This window comes from Anas platyrhynchos, chromosome 11 (assembly GCF_047663525.1).
Source record: "Anas platyrhynchos isolate ZD024472 breed Pekin duck chromosome 11, IASCAAS_PekinDuck_T2T, whole genome shotgun sequence".
Lineage (NCBI taxonomy): Eukaryota > Metazoa > Chordata > Aves > Anseriformes > Anatidae > Anas > Anas platyrhynchos.
Genome location: NC_092597.1, coordinates 362,464 through 385,233, shown reverse-complemented (window position 1 = coordinate 385,233; position 22,770 = coordinate 362,464). Strand labels below are relative to the sequence as shown.

At 40.4% G+C, this 22,770-nt stretch overlaps 1 long non-coding RNA gene and 1 pseudogene across 1 annotated transcript; one reads left to right on the top strand and one right to left on the bottom strand.

Moving 5' to 3' along the window:
• LOC140003401 (serine/threonine-protein kinase RIO2-like) lies at window positions 1–12,672 on the bottom strand (annotated as a pseudogene).
• Window positions 12,673–13,058: 386 nt separating this feature from the next.
• On the top strand, window positions 13,059–21,973 carry LOC140003416 (uncharacterized). Its single transcript, XR_011811975.1, has 4 exons — window positions 13,059–13,655; window positions 20,439–20,501; window positions 21,045–21,162; window positions 21,344–21,973. It is a non-coding gene; the product is annotated as an uncharacterized lncRNA (long non-coding RNA).
• Window positions 21,974–22,770: the final 797 nt, after the last annotated feature.

Below are 22,770 nucleotides of genomic sequence, written 5' to 3'. Positions count from 1 at the left end.
CCAGAGGAACCAGCGTGATGTTTATTAGTTTCCAAAAATACACGGTATTGTTAAGAACTTTTTCCTCCACTGTATAAAAGGATGCTTGGTTATTAGGTAACTGTTTTAGCTGTATGTACTGTGAGTTTTCTCATGTTCGGTGGCAGCTATGATAAATTATCCCCAGAAACTAGCTGCATCCAAGCTTGACTTAATGTTGTGCATATTTTCTCGACGTTGTTTGGTATAAACGTTTGCCTCTCCTTTCTGTAGTCGTCGCCTCAGAGCAGACTTCTGCTGTTTTGTCAGCTGACGTTTTATCTTCCTTTTCACCAGTTCCTACAAATAAATAAACAATTCAGTATCAGAAGTTTTTGAACATCATTTAGTACTAACATTACCATAATGATACTGTATTCTCAGTACTAACATGAACATGTGGTAGTGAACCTGTCGAGAAGACCACCATGCGCTGAGCAGCTGGTGATCCACACCAGGGTTAACTCGAGTTTGCCCAGGCCTGCCCCGTGCTGTGCTGCCCATACTGTGTGGCCCCAGAACCCCCTGTGGGGCTGCACAAATCCCTTGGCCTGGGGCAAACTCAGCCAGCTTCTTGGGACAGAGGAGCCTGCAGGCAGCTTCCGCCTGGTTCCAGTGATTACCACTGCTCTGTGGTCTTGCCTTTATCTAACAGAGCAGAAAGAAGTTATAATAAGAACTTCACCTCTTCTCAACAGCAGAAATTGAGCAAGCAGAGTTGTTTCTTTGTAAGAAAATCATGTAATTATCTCAACTGAGTGAAAGGGGAGAACCTCTGCTACAGACAAGGTCTACAGTATAGCTATGTGGTTTGGAGTCAGGGTCAGGGCTCTAGCATTTGAAGGGGTGTACGATCACCTGTGCTATTTTTTTTTTCTTTTAGCGTTAGCTCTAATAAAAAGCATCTTAGGTGATATCTTGCAGAGTTTAGGTGCCTTTCATTCAGGAATCATAATGAACCAGTACTTTTCAGTGCAAAACATATGCCTTCAGCAAAAATGATAATGTCCTGTGCTTGGAGATTTGACAAACATCTTGTAAGTAGAAAAAGGACCAAGAGAGTTTGCTCCAGCACAAGGAGAGATCTCCTTGTCCTTATCACAACCCATGAATATTTTTTACGTCATCATGTTTTCTCCCCCTTTTTCCACCTGAGGACAGGGCTAAGAGAAGCATGGAGGAGCTGAGGTACCTGCTGGTGCAAAATTACCCCACAATCTAGTAACATTTCTTTTGCATTTACCCCAATTTCTCTTGCCTTGTTTTTTGTTTATGATACTGTCAGCACATTAAGTAGTAAGTTGGTAGTTAAGTCAGGAACCAGAAAGAATTCTTTTGGCACTGTTTAAAAACTGCTGTGACTAATACAACTAAATTATGCAAATACAAGGTAGTAAATAAATCCAGGTACCCAATCCTGATTTCAGTAAGAATGCTGTAGTAATTACATAGTATTCACCTGAATAGTAGTTTCCTAAGCTTTACCACATGCAGGTTGACTATCAAAAATGTGAATAAAAAGAGTAGTATAAGATCTGTCTTTCTTTCCTCGGAAGCTTAGCAGAACTCAGTATTTAAACAAGAGCATTTTGGAAATTAAATCTGTGAATGCTCTTTAAAAATATTCCAGAAGAAATTCCTGAGGAAAGCTGGTAAGAACTAGTTTAAATTGGGCCACTGATGTTTTTCTTCTGTCAGTAAGACAATTGTCATCCTCTGCTTTTTATAGGCAGAGCTCTGAAGGAAGGCTTCTCTACTTCTCCCACTTCAGTGGACAGATGACTTCCTTCACAGTTCATACAAGGCTCGCTAGAAGAAACTTTGCAATACAAATACCAGATATTTTCACTATGCAAAAATGTAAATTCACAAAATACTACTGCTCAACCACAGCATGCAAGTCTCACTAGTCTCTCCATCATCCTAAGCCTGACTGTAAGCAAAATGAATAAACAAATCTATCATTTATTATTTAAACTTTTGCATAGTTTGCATTATTTCCTATAATTAAATTGCAGCAGTCCCTACAAAGATTTGTACAAGCACAACAAGACATTTTATTTTGTCTGGAATAGCTTATTGTCTGTAACTCATAAGGCTTTCTTTTTGGCAGTCACCCAGCTATGACTGCACCTACTGCTATTACTGCTATTGTTTATACATGCCCATATGAATTCCTTCTGTGTGTTTAATCTGGAAACCTGCTTATGTTTTAATGTGTTTCTTCATTGAGAAAGCTATATAAACAACAGAGAAGTGCTAGAAGCAGTAACAGGCATTGGCTCTAAGCAGCTCAGTGGGTCTTACTGCAGTGCCTTTTGTGTTTTTCGTTTTGCAATCACGTTCTGATGTTACAAATAGCTCATCATGCATATCCTTTCTTTAGTTCTAGTATTCAAAAGTTCAAATAAGATTTAACAATGGGCAGAAACATTTTACTTAGCGTAAGAGCATATAAATGGAAAGATTACACAAAGTAAATTGACACAGGATGTTTATGTGGCTGAATCTCTTGAAAGCTGCTTCTGCTTTTATCTTTCTTTTAGAACAGAATATTAGGTACTTAAATGCCATTTGAATATTTTAACAAGTTTGATGTGTCTGCCTACAGAAAAAAACATGTGTTCGCTAAACAATCAGGAAGGTTTCTACAGTGAGTGACCACTGCTACCACCTACTGGTGTACAGAAATATAATTTCAAATAGGGATCTATAGGCGATTCCAAAAGAAATCCTACACATTTAGGTTAGCAAACTGAAAGGGAAAAAATATGTATCGCATGGATCAGAAGCCAGGCGATTCCTAGCATTTATCCTAGCATTTATCCTAGCTCTTCTTTACTTCATTTCATAATTCAAGGCTAATTCTTTTTCTCCTTAATAAGGCACAAGGCCATGTCCTACAGTAAGAACAGGGATGACTAACAAAAGTCTCTCTTTCCTTCACACGAAGTCCTGTAAAAGTCTTACACAACTTGCAAACATGCTGTTCCCTAACACATTTATTTATGCATAAAACTGGCCTTTCTTCCATTTAAAATTTAGACACACTCTTTAAAATGTGATAGAGGTAGCCATACTGGATAGTATACTGAGTAGGGATGAAGAAAGATGTAAAATTCTGCCACAAAGTATTGATTTATGTAATGCTGAAAGTCAAATTCATATTGCCAAAGACACCATGACTACAATGAATTCATATCTATGTTTCAGAAATGTGGTAAGAGATGTGTTAAAAAGACAGATGAAAAAAGGCCAAGTTAAATCTTTACTCACGCATGCAAATTTAAAATACAAAAACATTAATTATGGGCAACAGAATTGATTTCTAGCAACAGAAATGAAATTAAAGTTGCTAATGCCGGAGTAGAGCTTTTGTGAAAGAGCAAAGAACAACACATGAAGTACAGCACTGGATATAATTCACTTGTAAACATGTAGAAAGCATCAGACCTATTTTCTGTGAACATGGAACTACAAACCAAAAGATGTACATAGTAGTAATCAATTAAAGACAGTTACTGATAACTACGTATTTGTAAAAATATCTTCAACAGCTACGTCCTAAGATGGTATCAGAGTAAACTAGACAGTAGCAGTAATAATTACCGGTGGAATGGTTGAACAGCTCCCAACACTGCTGGCTGACGTACTTTTAGTTCTTGTTCTGTGCTCCGCAATATGAACCATACTGTCTTCATTTCTAAAATATGTAAATTAATGTTTTATTCCATTCAGTGAGCATCATGTTTCAGTCATTTTTTTGATATACAATCAAAAGTGCTAGCAGAACATTTGAGTACTACAGAAAGAACATTTACATTTGAAATATTAACACTAGTTCAAAAAACACGTTTTATGACAGGAAGGATTATAGTGCAATAGCCACATACATACTACACAAAGTAGTGTAAGAAAAAGAAGCTTCAGAACACTAAAAAGATTAATTCAGATTCTGTACATTGCCTAGGCGTAGAATTTCATGAAAAAGGAAAAATTCAAAAAGAAAACAGGGTATATGAACTTTATATATGCATTCAGGTACATGGGGAGCTTGCAAACTAATAGTTTGAATTTTATATAAGAAGGGGTTAGCTTAAAGGTAAGAAGGAATTTCCAAGTGTGTCAGTAAAGGCATTAAAAGCCACATGGTATGACGTTCAGTAAAATATATTTGAATAATATATTCCAAAGAGCTTGTTCTTGCTAATTTCAGCCGAATGAGGGGCAGAGGCTGAGAAAGACCACTCTAATTATAAACTCACTTGTCAAAGCTACTTAGCAGCAGCAGCGTTTTAATATTAAAAAAAACTTTTACTCACATTATTACTAGAAATAAAGAAAAAAGAAGAAAATTTCACCACACCACTAGACAGTAAATATAAGTATTTACCTGTAAGGTCTCAATTCCTTATTTAAAGTTGACAAGTCAACCAGATCAGGGCATTCATCGTTGTCCTTATCACTGCTGCCCTCTGTCTGATTTTCAGCAGCATCGTCAGGTATTCTTTTGTGCTCAGAAAAACCAAGCGCACAACTCTCTGCATCTTCACTGGACTTCGAAAGCACAGGCTGCCCTTCAACCTTTTCTAAGGCTGAACTCAACTCTGACATACTCAGTCCTTGTGAATTTTCACTACTTTCTGTGGCTTCAGCATCTTCACTGTGATAACAAGTCTTCAGAGGTTCTGCTTTCAGAAACCACTTCATATATGAAGTCTGCATTGTTTTCTTTATCTTGGCTGAGGAAGTTGGCGTTACTTTCAGCATCTTCTACAAATTCCCTCTCCTCTGTTGTATGATCATCCTCATCAGAGCACTCTGGGAAAAGCAGCTCATCATCTTCCTGCATTTCCTTTGTATAACCACTGGCAGCAATCTCTATGTCAAGAGAACTCTCTCTCCTGAAAGAAATAGAAGTGAGCTTTCTTTTAATATATCAAATCATTATGCTGTATTTTGGATTAAAAATACTATCAAGTTAGACTATAATTACCATGCTATTAACAAAAAGAGTATACTCCATTGGAACATAGGTAACATATTACAGTGCAGGGCTTTGGGTAGTTAGCAGAATGTAGCCTGACAGAACCAGACTTTCATACAAGATGATTCCATCTTCATAATCAGCACTTACTGAAAGCAAACAATTTGATTTTAACAAATATAATACTTAAATTATGCTTGTGCAAACAGAACGATGAAGGACATGTTGACACACACACAGACAATTCCCCTTTGAGAAAGGGCTCAGAGTGATATAAAACCCTTTTAACTGAATCAGCTTTGCTCTTAAAATATGTGAGAAAATTGTTTGCTTTTCAAAAGGGACAAACTACAGTAGGAAAATTTTGAAGATAATATTTGAAGAGGCGGTCACCACATGTACTAGCATTTTGAAAATTAAATTTAAAATTAAAAACTAAGTTAATACTTGATCCCCCAGGACTGTTAAATATGGTTTTAAGAGTCAGAGAAACTAATTCTGCGTCACCGTAACATTTACGGCATTTGGATGTATCTCTTTCCCCTAGCTGCAAGAGGTAAGACAAAGGAGACAGCAGATTTTAAGACGTGCTTCAGTTTTTGGAAACCACTTTTAGTAACTGCCAGTGAAGACAGTATGGATCCTTTTTACTGTAAGAATGACAAAAATATTTCAAATTGGCTCTTTTTCCCCCTGTTCACTTCTAAAATCATCTCTCAGAGGCATCCATTTTTCTCAGAAAACCAACGTAACTACCATAACATGGGGGAATTACGAGTCAGCTGGCATTTTTTACCTGATATCTTGGAATGATGGGAAGAGCTCACTCTTATAGTTGAAGCGTTTCTTAAAAAACTCCTTAATGCAGTTAACATCCCTGTCAAAATACCTGTTTAAAAAATACAGAATTGTAAAAATGCAATAATCAAGGAAATTAAGTCTACTGGTATGACAAACTTTTACTCTACTTTCTTGCCTTTTATTTGAATATTAATAACCATCAGTGACTCGAAGTGAGAAAGTACACGTGTAGGTATACATACATAAATGCAGATTATTTCTATTCATTTCTTAATTGAAAGAAATAATATTAACTGAGAAGCAATTAATTACACATTTATCCTAAGGAGATTTCTACTCATTCATGAAACAAATTGCATTTGTAATGTACGGTGAAAACAGTAGAAAAAGAATTTGAAGCAGGCTTATGAAAACAAATCATGGTTGACTATTTGTTGTTATCAGCACTTAACTGGTTTATTTTGCATACATCATTTGTACGTACCATTCAGCATTTGGATGTGATGTTGATATCATCTGAGGGAAATCAATCATAGTGACATGATCATCATTATCCAGTATGAGATTAAATTCATTGAAATCCCCATGAATCAAACCATGATTGCCAAGTTTTACAATTAGATCCATTAATTCACTGTAGACAGCAGCAGGGTCTTCGATGTGGTGTACTTGGCATCTGGAAAGTTAAATAAAAAAGAAAATATCCTGAACCCTGAAGGAATTAATTTAAAAATATAGACAAGACATATGAGTTACATCTGAGAGAATGACAGGGTCACAATTTGAGTCGTAAGGGATCTCCAGAGGTTACAAGTCCAATACTCTGCTCATAGCTATGTCAATTCTGAGATTAGATGAGACTAATCAGAGCTCTACCAATGCGGGCTTGAAAGTTTCCAGGGATGGAAACATACTGTGCAATCTCCACCACACTGCCCTCATGGGGAGAAAGCTTCTCCTATCTCCAGGTTAAATCCCTCGTTTTAACTAAAGCCCTTTGTCTCTTGTACTCCTATCAAACACGATGGTTATGCTGCCTAATTTAAACAATGGATCAGCGAATTTTTATGTCTGGATTGTTTTAGGTAACTTAGGTCTTCTTGTATTCAAATGCCATTCAAATGTCTCACAAAAAAGTGTTTTCAAGACTAAGCTGGGGATAAGGCAAAGCCAAAAAAAAAAAAAAAAAAAAGCTTAAAGCACTCCAGAATATACTCCAGCATAAACTCCAGAATAAAAGCAAAGTATATGTTTTGCCCCAAAAGTGCGCAGAATAGACATCACCTTATTTTTACAAGCAGAATAAATAGGCAGCTGTCTTATTATACCAGGAGCTGTCAAGAAGCCGTCATTTACAGCTAATTTGTGATATATTTTGGCCTGAATGCAACACTGTAGTGTTATGAGAACATATCAGTTGCACATACAAACAAAACACAATGGAATTCAAGCAGCTCTGTAATAGGCTGCTGTTGAATATTTTCATATTAACAGCAAAATTAATTGGTGACATTTCTTATAGCCAGAGGTCTGTATCATAAAATATATCATTTGTTCTTTGAATTTGGAAGTCATCTAAACTGGTATCTTCTGAGATGCTGATCACCTGAAATAATTTCTCATCTAGTACAGCATCTCCTTCAGGAAATGCTTAGTTAAAATTGCAGAACTGGGATAGCATGGTAAGCCTCACCTGCAATGCCCACATGTAACTTTAAAGCTTTCTGTCTACAGGACAGATGTGGAACTATTTAACAAAGGCGGGGAAACGGGATAGAATAAAGTCTTAAAAGGCACTTCTTCAATGTAACTCTTCAACTGTATACTTTGGGATTAATTACACTGAACCTTTGTTACTGTACATTATATAGAGTTATCAAATAGCTATTTTGCATTCTGCTATGGAAACAAAACAAGCCATTCATTCACATACAAAATTCAACATTTTTTCATGTTTCTGGATGTTGAAAAACTGAAGAAAAGTAATTTTCCTTGAGCAAAAAACAGCGTTCAATGCACACAAATACATAAAATAAAAAATAAAACAAACAAAAAACAAACACCCCCCAAAAAAATCAACACAGAAGTTCTACAATGGCAACTGTACAAGTTGTAATCCTACCTGAATCTTTACCACAACATGGATCATGAACTGGAGCTCAGAACGTGGAGGATACACAACTCAATACTGAATATTTGATATACTGAATATATCAATATTGAATATCATTGAATAGATAACATATAGAACATAAAATTTCTGTGTAGAAAATGGTTGTAGCACTAACCTCTGTATCACATTGCTCCTCTGATGTATTCCGTACTTAAAAAAAAAAAAAGTCTATTTCCACCAGTCTTTTTGGACAAAGAGAGTATGTTTTTAGTTTTCCTTCTCTCACCAATTTCTCCAAATATAATGAAGCAGAACCCTAGCTGTTCTGGGCCTGACTTTATTCATGCTTTATTCAGCATGATCAGAACTGACTCACACGATAAGGAAAAACGTCATCCCTGCTGTCTTACTGAACCTATCGTTGTTAGGGTTTCTGTAAAACAGACTTCAAGCTTCCAAACTTACAAAGGGTAGCCATCAAGGAGTTCCATAATAACTGCATGCCTGTTGTAGTCTACAGGTTTTGGAACAGGAAATCCTCTGTCATACAAAGCCTGGAAAGAGACAACATATTGAAAAAATAAAAGATAACCATTAAGAAAACATTACATACCTGACAAACTACAAATATAAGATAAGCAGTTAAGCACCATTGCGGAAGCAGCATCCTACACATTATTCAACTGCTAACTGTAAAAGTCAAATCATGTGCTTAAGGAGGAAGAGCAATCTGAACTTTCACTACTAACTATGCTTCTGTATTTTCCAGAGTTTAGTTATCCTGCAGGTGGCAGGAAAACACAACGGGATAGAAAAACAGCAGAATCGTATCTGGTCTGTTAGCTTAAGAAACCACCAGCAGATAATTGGCAATAGGGTGTTAGAAAAAGGTTCAACAGTTCTTGTAAATACAGTTTGGCCTGGTCAGGTAATCCACACTCAGTCTCAGTAAGGCAAAAGTTTCTTCTTAAATATTAATATCCAGTATTACACTACATTAAAGATTAACTAAAGGTAGGCCATAGTATTTTGTAGCTCTGTTAGCTTGCTCTAACCATATTTACCAAATCATTCACTTGATTCACAGAATGGCTCAGGTTGGAAGGAACCTTAAAGACCACCTGGTTCCACCCCTTCTGCCATGGGCAGGGACACCTCCACTAGACCAGGCTGCTGAAAGCCCCATCCATCCTGGCCTTGAACACCTCCAGGGATGGGGCATCCACAGCTTCTCTGGGCAGCCTATGCCAGTGCCTCACCATCTTGAGCACAGAATTTCCTCCTAGTATCTAATCTCAATCTACCATTATTTTAATTTAAAACTGTTACTCCTTGTCCTATCACAACACTCCCTGAAAGAGTCCCTCCCCAGCTTACCAGTAGGCCCCCTTAAGTACTGCAGGCTGCTATTAGCATTCCCTTAAGCCTTCTCTTCTCCAAGCTAAATAACCCTGACTCTCAGCTTTTCTTCACAGGAGAGGTGCTTCACCCCTCTGATCACCTTTGTGGTCCTCCTCTGGGCCCACTCTAACAGCTCCACATACTTCTTGTGCTGGGGGCCCCAAACCTGGATGCAGCACTCCAAGTGGGGCCTCACAAGGGCAGAGCAGAGGGAGACATTCACCTCTCTCCACCTGCTGGCCACTCCTCTGTTGATGCAGCTCAGGAGGCTGCTGGCCTTCAGGGATGCAAACAAATACTTCTGGCTTATGTCAAGCTTTTCATCCACCAGAACATCCAAGTCCTTCTCTGCAGGGCTGCTCTCAGTGTGCTCTTCTCCCAGTTTGAAACTCATCGCTTACAGACCTAACAAATACTCTGTAATTATGTTTGTGGAAGTGATCCAAATTGACAAGACTAAAATACTAGTAGATACTTCACGAATTTTCCCTAGCATATAGTCTTTCCTAAGACAAGGTTAAGTGAAATGGCGATAGTTTATTCACTGCCTTTATTAAGACTCAGATGACTGGACAGCTTCACCTGAAATTTTATGGAAATTGCTTCAGTTCCATACGACTTCCATGGCAAAGTTTGATTTTGTCACTTGAAAGTATACAAAATGCATCAGCACTGTCATTCACTGAAATGTATACTTTAAGTCCACTAAAAAAAAACAAATAAAAAGCATACATCCTAACATATACTGCAAATATGAAGTGATGAGAAGATAATCTGAGAAGTACATTCCAGACTATTACATCGTTGTTAATATGGTGCAAACAACCACCTACCTTCATGTAGGCAAACTCTTTCATTGCTGCTAGCCGGGATAAATACAGCCATGACATTTTGTGCCTGTGCTTATGGTAGTCACGCTTATTTTTCAGGCTGCGAAAGGAAGTTCTTCCAAGCCTGTGCAATTTCATTGCAAACTGCTGCTCGTCTTCATTTGCAACAATATAAATATCTAGGAGAAAAAACAGCAGCACAGATCTGAGAAATAAATGGTATCTGACAGGTATATAATGCAACAGTGCAGTGAGAAATCGGTTACTTGACTTCTTGTAACTGCTATTTCTGGAATAGCAAAGTCTACTACACTTCTTTTAACAGAAAAGACAACCAAATTTGTATATTATGTATTACAAATCTGAACAAGAAGAAGTCATTGGTGAAGAGATTATGCTGCTCCACTAGTAGAATATCATAGAATCATTACGGTTGGAAAAGACCTCCAAGATCATCTGGTTGAACCATCCATCTGATCTGAAACATATTTCAGACTAGGGGATAAGAAGTAACTTAATGGCACACTAGAAATGACTTCTCCTGACTGGACAGAAAACTCAAGGTACCTCTTACTTTAAAACAGTGTTAGCAATTGGCTATGTTTCATTTTTACCATTTGTCCCCAATAATCCTCTTTTTTTTTTTTCGTCATTTTTTAATGACAAAAGACATGCTGTGCCAAATTACAATCAACATATGAGCATGAGAAACCAAGATAGCACTCCAATAGTTTGGACTGTATATTACTTTTTTTTTTTTTAGGTGGGATGAAACATTTGATGTTAATCTTTTTGACAGAAGGCTTCGAAATTCTTTGCAAGTCACAAGACAACTGTCACCTGTTTGCAAAATACCTTTTAAGGAACCATCCAAGAATTGTACAAAATGGTCAAAGTGGAACAACACTTGTGAAAAAAATCAGATGTAGTCAAGACTCACACAGAACTTGAAGTGACCATAAATTTTGGTGTTTGACAGATTAACTGATATGACTATCCAAAGGTAAATTCACCAAGTTTCCAACAAATTAACAAAAATACAGACCCATTTCTTCTAAAAAAAAAAAAAATTATATACTGAAAACACTTTTTTAAATTACCTGATTCTTTGCCAACACCCATCTGGTTTCCAACAGAACTGATGACTTGCCGGGAAGACAGAGTTCTCAAGGCAAGGTAATCATATCCTGCATTAGTTAACCGATAGCCCTGGACAGCTAGGAAAAAATAAATTACACAACATTTCATTCCATATTATGCACGTATTTCTTTTAAAAGAAGTTTCATTTTGGTCGCTCTTTTATTTTTTTCCTGCTTATGGTACACAACACTCAAATAGTATTTTCACTGTTGGCTAATATCAACCCAACTTGACAGTAAGTTTAAATTCGTGCAAGCCTTTTGAAAACTAACTGGATAAAAAGTAGACATTTTGTTAGCCCCTTGGTAACGCAGGCAGTGACAATGGTTCAAATTGCATAGGATTACTTTGAAAGATGATTACTTAGGAGACACGGCAAGGATTCAGGATTGTTTCAAAGACCTAAACCAAACCTTAATGGTCTGAAAAACGGAGACAAAAAGGAGATGAATTTCATGAAGACTCCCACATTGTGCTTGCAAAGCCAGATGCAAGTGCAAGACTAAAGGAAATCCAACGCTACTAACAAAATGGGACAGAATAAATACTACTTTAGTGATCGTTCCTGACCGGCTGAAGGTATAAGGCTTTTGCAGTCCGCTCCAGTTTGTCTGCTGTAAGACTGTAACACATTTGGGCTGATCCCTATGTGAACTTAAATACTACCTTAGCTAACAATTATTTATTTTATCCACGAATTTGGACGAACGAATCCATGAATTTCAGAAATCACCAACACCATTTGTTGCTGAAGGAGTTCACATTCCCCAGCTAGCCCCAAGGCGAGACGGGGCTCACAAACGCCCCGGATACCCGAATGACCAAGCTACCGCACTTCTGTGGCGCTGAAGAACCGGGAGGGCCGGGAGGAGGCTCCCAGCGCAGGCCCCACACTCACTTTTGGTCCGCTCGTAGACCAGGAGCTTGTGCTTGGCCAGCTCCCGCAGCACCTTGTTGCAGCCGCCGTGCTTCAGGCTGGCGATGGGCGCCACCAGGCTGCCAGGCACGATCTCGTGGTTCTTCATGCCCATCTCCACCTGCCGGGGGGCGAGAGGGAACGGTCGGCGGCATCAGCGGGGAGGGGACGGAAGGGGAGGGGGGGAGCTGCGCCTTCCCTTCCCTTCGTTCCCTTCCCTTCCCTTCCCTTCCCTTCCCTTCCCTTCCCTTTTCCCTTCCCTTTTCCCTTCCCCTGTCCCCGTCCCGTCCCGTCCCGTCCCGTCTCACCGCGGTGAGCACCCTGAAGTGCTGCCCGCTGAGGTACCGCAGCACGGCCACGTTCAGCTTCCCCATGGCGGCCGCGCCCGCACCCCCCTCACAGGGCTGGCCGGCCTCACGCGGACGCACCGCGCATGCGCACGCCCCCCTCTCCCCTACCTCGCCCTACCGGCGGAGCCTGTTTTGGGTCCTGGCAGCTACATAGAGACGCGTGTCCTCCGAAGTATCTTCGCATACCGAGCCGGTAGCAAAGTCACTTACAACTCAAAATAGAGACAAAACAAGCCTCTACGAATCGAGACAGAATAAGCCTTAAGGTGATGGCTTAACCCCTCGCTCTACTCTAAAAGAGTTAATGGGGTTGCGTGTGTATCTGCCCAGACCGATCCAGTGGGAACACCACCCAGGGCACCAGACACCCAGAGCGCTGCCCCCGGCTGCAACTGCGCATGCGCGGCCACCGCCCATGGCCATGAGGGGGGTGTGTGGGTGTGTGGGTGTGGGGGTGTGTGGGTGTGGGGGGGGGGGAGGCTCCCAGTGCGTATGCGCCTGGCAGCCCCGCTCGGTGCGCACGCAGAGGGCAGTGGGGCGGGGCGGGGCGGTTCCAGACCCGGGGGTTGCGGGTTCGAGTCCCGGGGCGGACACGTTTCTTCGCCGTGACACCCCGTTATTGCCATAACTAATACCGGGGCCCAAAGAGGCAGAAATACAGCTGCAGCCATCCCATCCGTGTGTGGTTAGGTAGCAATACCTGGGAACAAATCATGTCTAACCTGCGGTGTGATGTTGCTCACGGAGGCTGGTTTTCCATTATATGTTATCACGGTTACCTCTGTCTGCACCGGTTAACGCGAAAACGCCCAGCAATGTTTCTCAGGCGCTCAAATTTTGCTCGAATTTTGCAAATTTTAGCTGACAGAGCTGCAGCTCGCGAACCGCTGCCTCTGGGGGGCGGCAGTGTTTTAGAGATGAAACTGAAGTGTTTTTTGGTGGTGGTTCCTTCCCCCTCCGTCCTGCAAGATGGCATGGCAGAGAAATTATTTTCTGGTTTCTCATGTAGGTCCTCGTGTAGTCCTTCTTATAAGCTGCCTATATGGACTAGTCTATAAAGTATTTCTGCTAGAAACATGAGGAATATGTGACTGCAACGTGAGTATCCAAATGAGGTAACTCCATGCAAAAAAAGGGGATGTTAACTCCCTGTATAATCAGCTAATTAAGAGGCTGGCTGTTTCAATATATGCATAATATAGTGGACAGTAAGGCTATCCAGAATTTAATTCTTGGCTCTTAAGGCATCTGGAAAGTTGAATTTGTGAAATCAGATCTTAAATTTCAGCATGAACAGACGAACAGTTCAAACAAACAAACAAAAAAGCAAAAAACAAAATGTGATCTTAAAGTCAGAAGTTTAACCATGAAACTTCTCTAGAAGTCTGTACTGATGTAACTGTTAATAAGCACTGTAAAAAATACTGTTATTTTTGACTGGTCAGTATACTTCTAAGGACCTGGCTGACATCATGAAGAATACACATAAGTACATTCAATTTTTTGTATTTTTAAGCATTATAGGTTTCACCTATTTTATATGCATGCATGTATATGTGTATGTACATGAATGATCATTGTGGTGTCAGAAAAAACTCAGCGTTTATAAAGTTTTTCTAATGAATAGCAGAATCCATGCCAAGTGTACAAATGCTGCACATTTGTTGCAGGAAGCACGGCCGAAAGCAGGACAGACACACAGTAGAGTCAGATCATGCTCCATTTTATTGCCCGAATAGCCTAACTTTTATAGAGAACTTAACAGGGGTGGACAGTGTTTCACACAAGATTATTGGTCAAAAGCACTCAGACAAACAACTGCAAGAAAACAACCCCACCTGCAAGAAAACAACCCCCTTGTGATTAGCAGTCACATAGACCTTGTCCTTGAAGCCAGCTACTGGTAACAATATTTTTCTGAGTTCCTCAATTGGGCGATGTGGGAACACTGTCATGGGAACTTCTCATAGTTGCCCTGGTAGCTTGGTTTGCTCAGCTACAGCAAGCCATGGGATTTTTGCTGTTTCAAGAAATCCCTCAACAATTCCCCCTTCTTCTTTTGAGCAAACCAAGCCCGACACAGCAGTTTTACAAGTGACTCTATAGCTGTACTTACAACACACAACAATGATTACCACCACCATAAACCAAATCCTTAATCCCCTTGTGACTAAACCCAGCAACCATCTACACCTTGTTTCAAACAAGTCAGTGAACCATTGATTGAAAGGATTGATACCATACTGAATCTTTCTCATATGCTCTTTCAGGAAAGTAATGGATTTGTGAATTGGCTCATTATGATCAGAAAGGTTTAAACAGTACATTCCCTTAAAGTCCTCACACCCATTCCTTTGAGCCAAAAGCAAGATGTCAATAGCAGCTTGATCCTGTAAAAGCAGATGTCGCAGACTATTTTGATCTGGTAACATCTCCTCAAGTATCTCTGTCGTGGCATAGGCTTGCCTCTCGGCCCAGCATTCCAATTTTTCTAAGTTGTTATGTGCGGCCGCAGATGCCACCCCAGGCACTGAAATTGCTAATGCCGCTCTAGGTGCAACCCCACACAATTCAACATTATCATTGCAATCCGATGCAAGCAATGCCCATTTATGTCTGGTGATCTCACACAACTGTAACAAGCTAGGAGCAAATACAATGAGTTTATCTAAGTAACATGGACATCTGATAGCATTTGCAGGGATACCTTGCCAGGCCCCATCCCCACAAATCAGAAGCACATCAGGAGGTAAGGCCAAAGCTGCACAATTGTTCCAAACACTGTAGTTGTTACCCCTTGTCTCCATGCTACAAACCCCTAAACCCTGCTTAGCAGCGTCATTGTAATCACAGGTGTTATTTGTGTTTTTGTACCAGTATGGCCCTTTCCCGGTTCCTGTAGCAGGATTCACCTGATAGCCACGGCTACGTTCACATTTGTAGCCACCTTTCAGGTTGATACAGATTTGACTACAGATACCAGGGTTTTGACATTCATCAATATCTCCACAGTTTCTCTTGTCTACAAACTCAAACCCAGCTGGACAGTCACATTCATGTATGTTGCATTCCTTCAGGGGCTCATCACCCCAGTCCTTGCAGTCTCTCTGCTGGTTACACACTTTATTGATATCTATGCATTCTCCACTTCTGCACTTGAATTTGCCAGGTCCTGAGCACTGAATAACATCGTTACAGTTTGCTTCATCAGTGCCATCCAGACAGTCTCTCACACCACTGCACTGCCTTCTTCCGTGGACACAGTTCCCATCTTCACATCTGAACTGGTCTGGCCTGCAGGTCTGAGAAGGGCAGTTAATTTCATCACTTCCATCCTTGCAATCAGGATCTCTGTTACAGTCTTTTTCACCATCACATTTCCAGGACACCAGGATACACTGGGTTGACTGAGGACCACAGCTGATTTCATTTACCTGGCATGTTCTCATATAACACAGATCAGCAATCTCATCAGACCCATTTTCACAGTCCGGATCCCCATCACACTGCCATCTGTTTGGCACACACTGACCACTGTTGCACACAAAGTCAGATTCAACACACATCTTCTTCACACAAGCACTCTCATCACTGCCGTCTGAGCAGTCTTCACATTTTGCTCTAGCACTGTCGGCAGCAGTGCACAGGCAGGTGAGGGCGAGCAGCAGGCAGAGCGCCCCACAGCGCAGCAGTGCCTGCCGCCGCCCTGCACCTATGTCACTTATACTACTCCTATTACCTGTGCTAGTAGTGTCAGTGGCATCCTCCTGGTACCGTTTCTGTCTTTGCCGCCCCTTACTCTCCCCCTTTTCTTTTTGCCACTGACCATTCACCACAAATGGATGAGACACATGATTACTAGTTAGGAAAGAGAGTGTAACGTCTGCTATACGGCTGCAGGCAGTGCCGGCTGCAATCCTAGAAGCTGTTTGTGAACGAGCCTGCCGGTGGGCATTTGGCAGTGTAATCTGCGTCTCTGCACTCCTGCCCTGCAATAGAGCTAAATCGTCATTAATAGTCCGTAGACTGAGGCAACCCCACGGAATGTTATCCAGAAACATAGTTATAACACCGATCTGGGGACGAAGAGTCTTTTTTGCATTGCAAGATAAACCTCTTATAAAAAGAATGCCAAAGAGAAGCAGCACAGCCGCCGCTGCCTCCATGGTTACGTCAGACAGGCTGCAGGGTCCTGATGTCCGCCCCTCTGCTCTGTGCCGACTCGCCACACGGTGAGGGTCGGCTGCCGGTGTCCACTGATGTCTCTGGTCTCCCGTAGCAACTCGATCTCGGATGTCCCGCATCACACCGTGATCACGTCAATTTCCCGCGGCCCTCCGCAATTCCACGTCCCGCCGCGACTCTATTTCCCACCGTTTTCCGCGTCTCTCAGCGGGAGTACCGCGTCTCACCGTGAGGCCTGTGTACCGTGTGTCCGGGCCGGTGTCCGGTCTGCTGAAGCGCCGGTCGGATGGGCGCTCCGAAGTCCCGACGGCGCGGCGAGATCGCGGCGCTGCTGGTCCCGGCGCCGCCGGTCCCGGCGCCGCTGGTCTCCTGGTCTACCTGCGTTCCGATGTGCCGGTGCTGCTGGTGTCCCGCTGCGCTGCGATGTTTGCCCCGGCGCCGCTGCGATGTCCGTGCTCGGCTGCGATGTCTGCTCCGGTGCTGCGATGTCCTGCTCCGGTGCGATGTCTGTTCAGGTCCTGTTCAGGTCTCAGCCTGTTCGGGCGCCATATGTTGCAGGAAGCACGGCCGAAAGCACGACAGACACACAGTAGGGTCAGATCATACTCCATTTTATTGCCCGAATAGCCTAACTTTTATAGAGAACTTAACAGGGGTGGGCAGTGTTTCACACAAGATTATTGGTCAAAAGCACTCAGACAAACAACTGCAAGAAAACAACCCCACCTGCAAGAAAACAACCCCCTTGTGATTAGCAGTCACATAGACCTTGTCCTTGAAGCCAGCTACTGGTAACAATATTTTTCTGAATCCCTCAATTGGGCGATGTGGGAACACTGTCATGGGAACTTCTCATAGTTGCCCTGGTAGCTTGGTTTGCTCAGCTACAGCAAGCCATGGGATTTTTGCTGTTTCAAGAAATCCCTCAACACACATTCTCTTCTGCAAGGAGTTTTATAAATCCCCAAAAGCTGTAGGTTAGTGTAAGGTTTGAACAGTGCAGTTCATATAGTGGGCTCTTTCATAGTAGTTTTAGGAAACTACTGTTCTCAAGATAGATATGAATGCTTAGCAGTTTTATTGCTTCAGGTGTTCCGTTTCAAATGAAAATTATTAATAAACCTAAAGGGAATAGATTGTGGGAGCGTTAAAGTTTATAGTTTAGGTAATTGCTAAGGTGTGTGAATTAGTAAAAAAAAAAAAAAAAAAAAAAAAAAAAAAAAGTAATTGCTGTATGTATAAAGAGCCCACAGTGGTGGCTCTATGTTACCTACATGTTTATATCTGGAATTTTAGATCAGCATTTGGCACTTGTCAAGTGTTTAGTCACTTCATGAGCCTTAGTTGGTGGTCAGACAGCTCCGTTTGCATTGGAGTTGAGGCTTGTCTGATACGTGTGAGGTCTAGCTGGGGTCTATTCCCCCATCGTAGCTGAAAACAGCCTCCAAAAGGCTGTAAAGCAGGGTAGTGGATATTTTTAGAGTGGATAACATGGGAACCTTTCAGCTTTAATTCAGTGATACAGAATATTTAACACTTAAGTCTTTCCTAAAATACTTACTAATTCAGCTTTTCAGATTCTTTTATTTGTTAAAAACTATAGGGCTTGCAAAGCACACCATTATTTTAATGCTCATGTTGAGCAGTATGTAAAGCTTAGTGCTCGTGCAGTACATTAGTGAGGTTTCTTTCCACACATGCAGGCTTCTCAGCTCTGCCTCATCGTGGTGGTACTGCTCTCAGTAGTAGGGATAAACATAAAGTCTGAAAGGTTGGCTCGTTTGCTAAGCTAGTTAAGTTTCTTATGTTTGGTGAGAGACTTCCAACAAGTTCTATACACGGTAGTGTGTTTTTTAGACATTAAACATTTAACATTAAAGGCAGGTAACAGCCCCTTCCTGCAGACTGAGTGGTGCTAACTTAAGGTGTGTGGAAGTCAGAGGTGGGTACAAGTTGATGCCATGTGGTAAAATTGTATACATGTATATGCCATTGGCAGTTCTTCTGACTGGTTACTAAGGTTCTGTAAGCCAAATTCTATAATCATCAATCATCTGTTGTTTGCATATGTCTTAAGGAGGGCAGTCATTTTTCTTTGTCATTGTGATAACTGCTTAGTTTTCAAAAAAGGAAGGAAAGACAGAGAGCTTTATTATTATTATTATTATTATTATTATTATTATTATTTGAATTTGAATTGCTGTCCAGCCAGAGACATGGGTGCAGAGGGAGTTTGTCTGTCAGATGCCATTTAGAGAGCTCTGGTACATAAATTAGAGTGGAGAGATCAGAATGAGCCTCGATACTACTTCATTTATTTGATCACAGTGTGGGGAGAATTGAGACTTTGAAGCCAGTTTCTATGTGTTCAGATGGAGAATAAAACCATGAGAAGAAAAAGAGTAGAGCTCTCTCCTGGGCATAGAAAACTGGCAGGCTGTGACAAAGCGAGAGCTCTCAAAACCTTCCTATCAAACCTCAAACTTGGACCTGTCATTTTCTGGATGGCCAGTTTCCTGCCAGCCCACCTATTAGGTCATTAGAGATTGGAGGTATGTCCCTTCTAGGCCCTGGGTAGACTACCAGAGGGGCAGTGTCTAGCATCAAATGAACCTAGCTGCTCATTTTTGAAGCAGTAAGGACCTAGTGTCAGAAACTGGTTTTGTTATTTGAGCCAGGTTCTACTGACTGCATATGATTGACTCCAAGCCTGGACAGATATTCTCTCCACTTGAATACGTCTTTTACCAGAGCATAACAATCACTTAACAATCAATTAACAATCGACCTCATCGCAGTCTACAACTTCCTAGTAAGGGGGTGTCGAGAGGCAGGAGACCTTTTCTCCATTAACACCAGCGACAGGACCCGCGGGAACGGGGTTAAGCTGAGGCAGGGGAAGTTTAGGCTTGACATCAGGAGGGGGTTCTTCACAGAGAGGGTGGTTGCACACTGGAACAGGCTCCCCAGGGAAGTGGTCACTGCACCGAGCCTGTCTGAATTTAAGAAGAGATTGGACTGTGCACTTAGTCACATGGGCTGAACTTTTGGGTAGACCTGTGCGGTGTCAAGAGTTGGACTTGATGATCCTTAAGGGTCCCTTCCAACTCAGGATATTCTATGATTCTATGATTCTATGAATTTATGCTGACATACTTCTCAATTTTTATGTTTTTCCACCTGTAGATTGCATCTCACTGTAGGTTGCATTTTAGTCTCCTAATTTATTCCCTGGTTTTTATTTTTGTACCACCTCATTAGTGAATGTAGAAGAAAATGCATACTAGCTGGGCTGCATCCGGAAGTGCAAACCAAAGTGCTATAGATAGCATGAATGTAGGAAAAACACACTTTATTGTCTTAATGAAGAAAAATAAGCTTTAAACTGACTTTAAATATGTCATAAGACTTCGTGGTATTAGAAAACATGCTAAAACAGGCTGAAAAAACTATTATGAATCTCTCGTTTTCCAATACATTCTTAGACCAAATCCTTTGAGATTCAGAGCTATTGTCCTCACTTTAATGTGACCTTCTTTAATGCAACCTTATAATACCTTGAATATACATCTCTATGAGCCTGTGATAATATTAAACAATCATAAAGTCAATTGTTTTATAACTATTACATTATGAATTCTTTGTGTTTGTGGTACACTGAAAATTTGTTCATTGATCTTTTGCTTAATTCTACAGATACTTTTCTTACTACAGCCTGCATACAGAATGTTCTTTAAATGAGCACAGAATGTGCTTCAGGTAATTTAAAGGCTTCCTGGCTATCTTAAAAATTATATTGATTTTCACCTTGAATATTCACCTGTCCTTTATTTTTAGAGATATACAGGGAATGTGGGAGGGGAAGTGCGCCTTTTCCCCTTTTTTTTTTGTCACTCAGCACAAGGACAGTTATTGCCCAGCAATAACAGTATGTTCCATTTAGAGTCCAAAGCACTAATATCATTACTTTTTCTCTAGCTTTGATGTAAAAAAGATCCTGATTGTGGTTACAGAATCATAATCCTTCAGTATTTATTTTGAGGAGCTGTGAAGCCAACTTTTAACTGCCTTTGTATTCTACAGCTTTTTGTTTACAGCCTTTCTTCCTCTCTTTTTTCAATCTTATTTTTAGAAAAAATATAATAATGTTGCTGATAAGAGAAATGTAGCAGTCTTTCAGGCAAGTAAGAATAACCAGTATTAAACAAAAGGTAGAAAATCAGAAAACTATTGGCTAAAAGCTGCTATCTTGAAATGAGACTTGTTTGTTTTCAATAAGTAATTTTCTTATTTCTCTTCAAGAATGAAAGATTCTCAGTGAAAGCTAGTAGTTAAAATTAATATCCACTTGATGTGAAAATGGAACAAACATCAGAAGGACCAAGCATTTTGCTTGGCTAAAGAAAGTGCAGTTCTCAAGGTAGGATAATAATTCTAAGTGAAAAATTTTCGTTTTTAAATACTTTTAATATTTCACTTTTAGAATTTGCATTTGCTTTCAAAAAGCAAATGTGGTTGGATTAGAAGGGTGTAAACTTGTACGTTCTAGTTTATTTTTAAAAGTGTTAACTTATGATTTTTTTATTTTTATTTTTTAACAGAGGAGGAATTTATCTACGTTGGGAATTTGTTAATAGATAATTGATGTATACAATGGATATGCATATACCATTTGGATTTTTTTTCTACTGTAGCTTCACGCAATTTTTGGCATTGTAATCTTTCAAGATGTCAATGCTTCTTTATACATTTCATGCGCTTATATGTAAAGTATGTTTAAATAAGCCACTGTTTTCAGTAGATCCTGCTTTTTCAGTGAAACTCGCGTTTTGAATATTGTGGTTGTCAGAATTCTGAAGCAGCAATGCAATAAAAGAAGTTGTATAAGATCTTTTATATACAGAAACCTAGATGTACACTTTGCATATATGTACAAGTGCTTTTCTCTGGTTACAGTGTTTGCAGTCTAGTGCTAGTAATCTTTACTATGAAAGGACTTTCTATTTTTAATCCTTTAGATAATTTTTCTTTATAAAGAAATATAATTAAAAGTGACTTTATTGCGAACAGTTTTGAAGTGCTGAAATTACACATGCTGCCTATTTTTCAAAGCCTGTTACTGCTAATGAGTTTTTTATCATTATTCTGCAAAGAATGGTGATGTTATGAATTGGTATGTTATATTGTCAACAAGCATTGTTTTTGAAGAAAAGGTTTGAAGATATTCAAAACTATCACTGTTGCAACAAATCTATTGCTTTCTTTTAAATAGTTGCGCCATCCATTACAGTCCTTTGAATTCTGACAGTAATTCAGGCAAACAGGAGGAACCAAAGACCAGATGATGCTTGTGTAGCAGGCATTTTTCTGTTCATTGCCAAGTGCACAGTTCACTGTTCGGTCACCTGTGTCGGCTGGTTTAGTGCCTTTAATGCAGTTCTCTGCATGCTCCCTATTCTATAAAGCTTACTTGGGGACTTCAGACATGGCCTGTCTTATTATTCCCTAAGGAAGGGTAAGGCCTTTACTGTCCAGCTGGAAGGATCACTAATTAGAGCCCTTGCTTTGGCACAGAGTGTGTCAAGCCTGCAAGCCTTCCTGCTGGGATCAATGGCATTCATGTTTGCTTTCATGAATGCACAATGGACAGGGATCTTGGCAAAGAACTGCCTATTTAGCTTGTGCTGAGAAGCTGAGTCTTCACAACATTTTAAAGTAATTGTAGAGGTAGAAAGGGAGCTATAAGAATACACCCTTATTATTCTGCTCAAAAAAAAAAAAAAAAAAAAAGAAGAAAAGTATTCTCTCTAACGAGAATCCAATCCGCAGTCAAAACCCAGCATATATTTTTGCCCACGTAATGCTCGTAAAGAAATTTAGAGTCATTACTCCTCTATGCTTGCAACTTTCTGAGAATTTAGGATACATTTGTATTTTAACCATCTATAAAAATTTAAAACTTACCTTGCAGTAAATGCAAACTCTGTAAGCAATATGATTAATTCAGACTATGTGTGAGGTGTTGCCA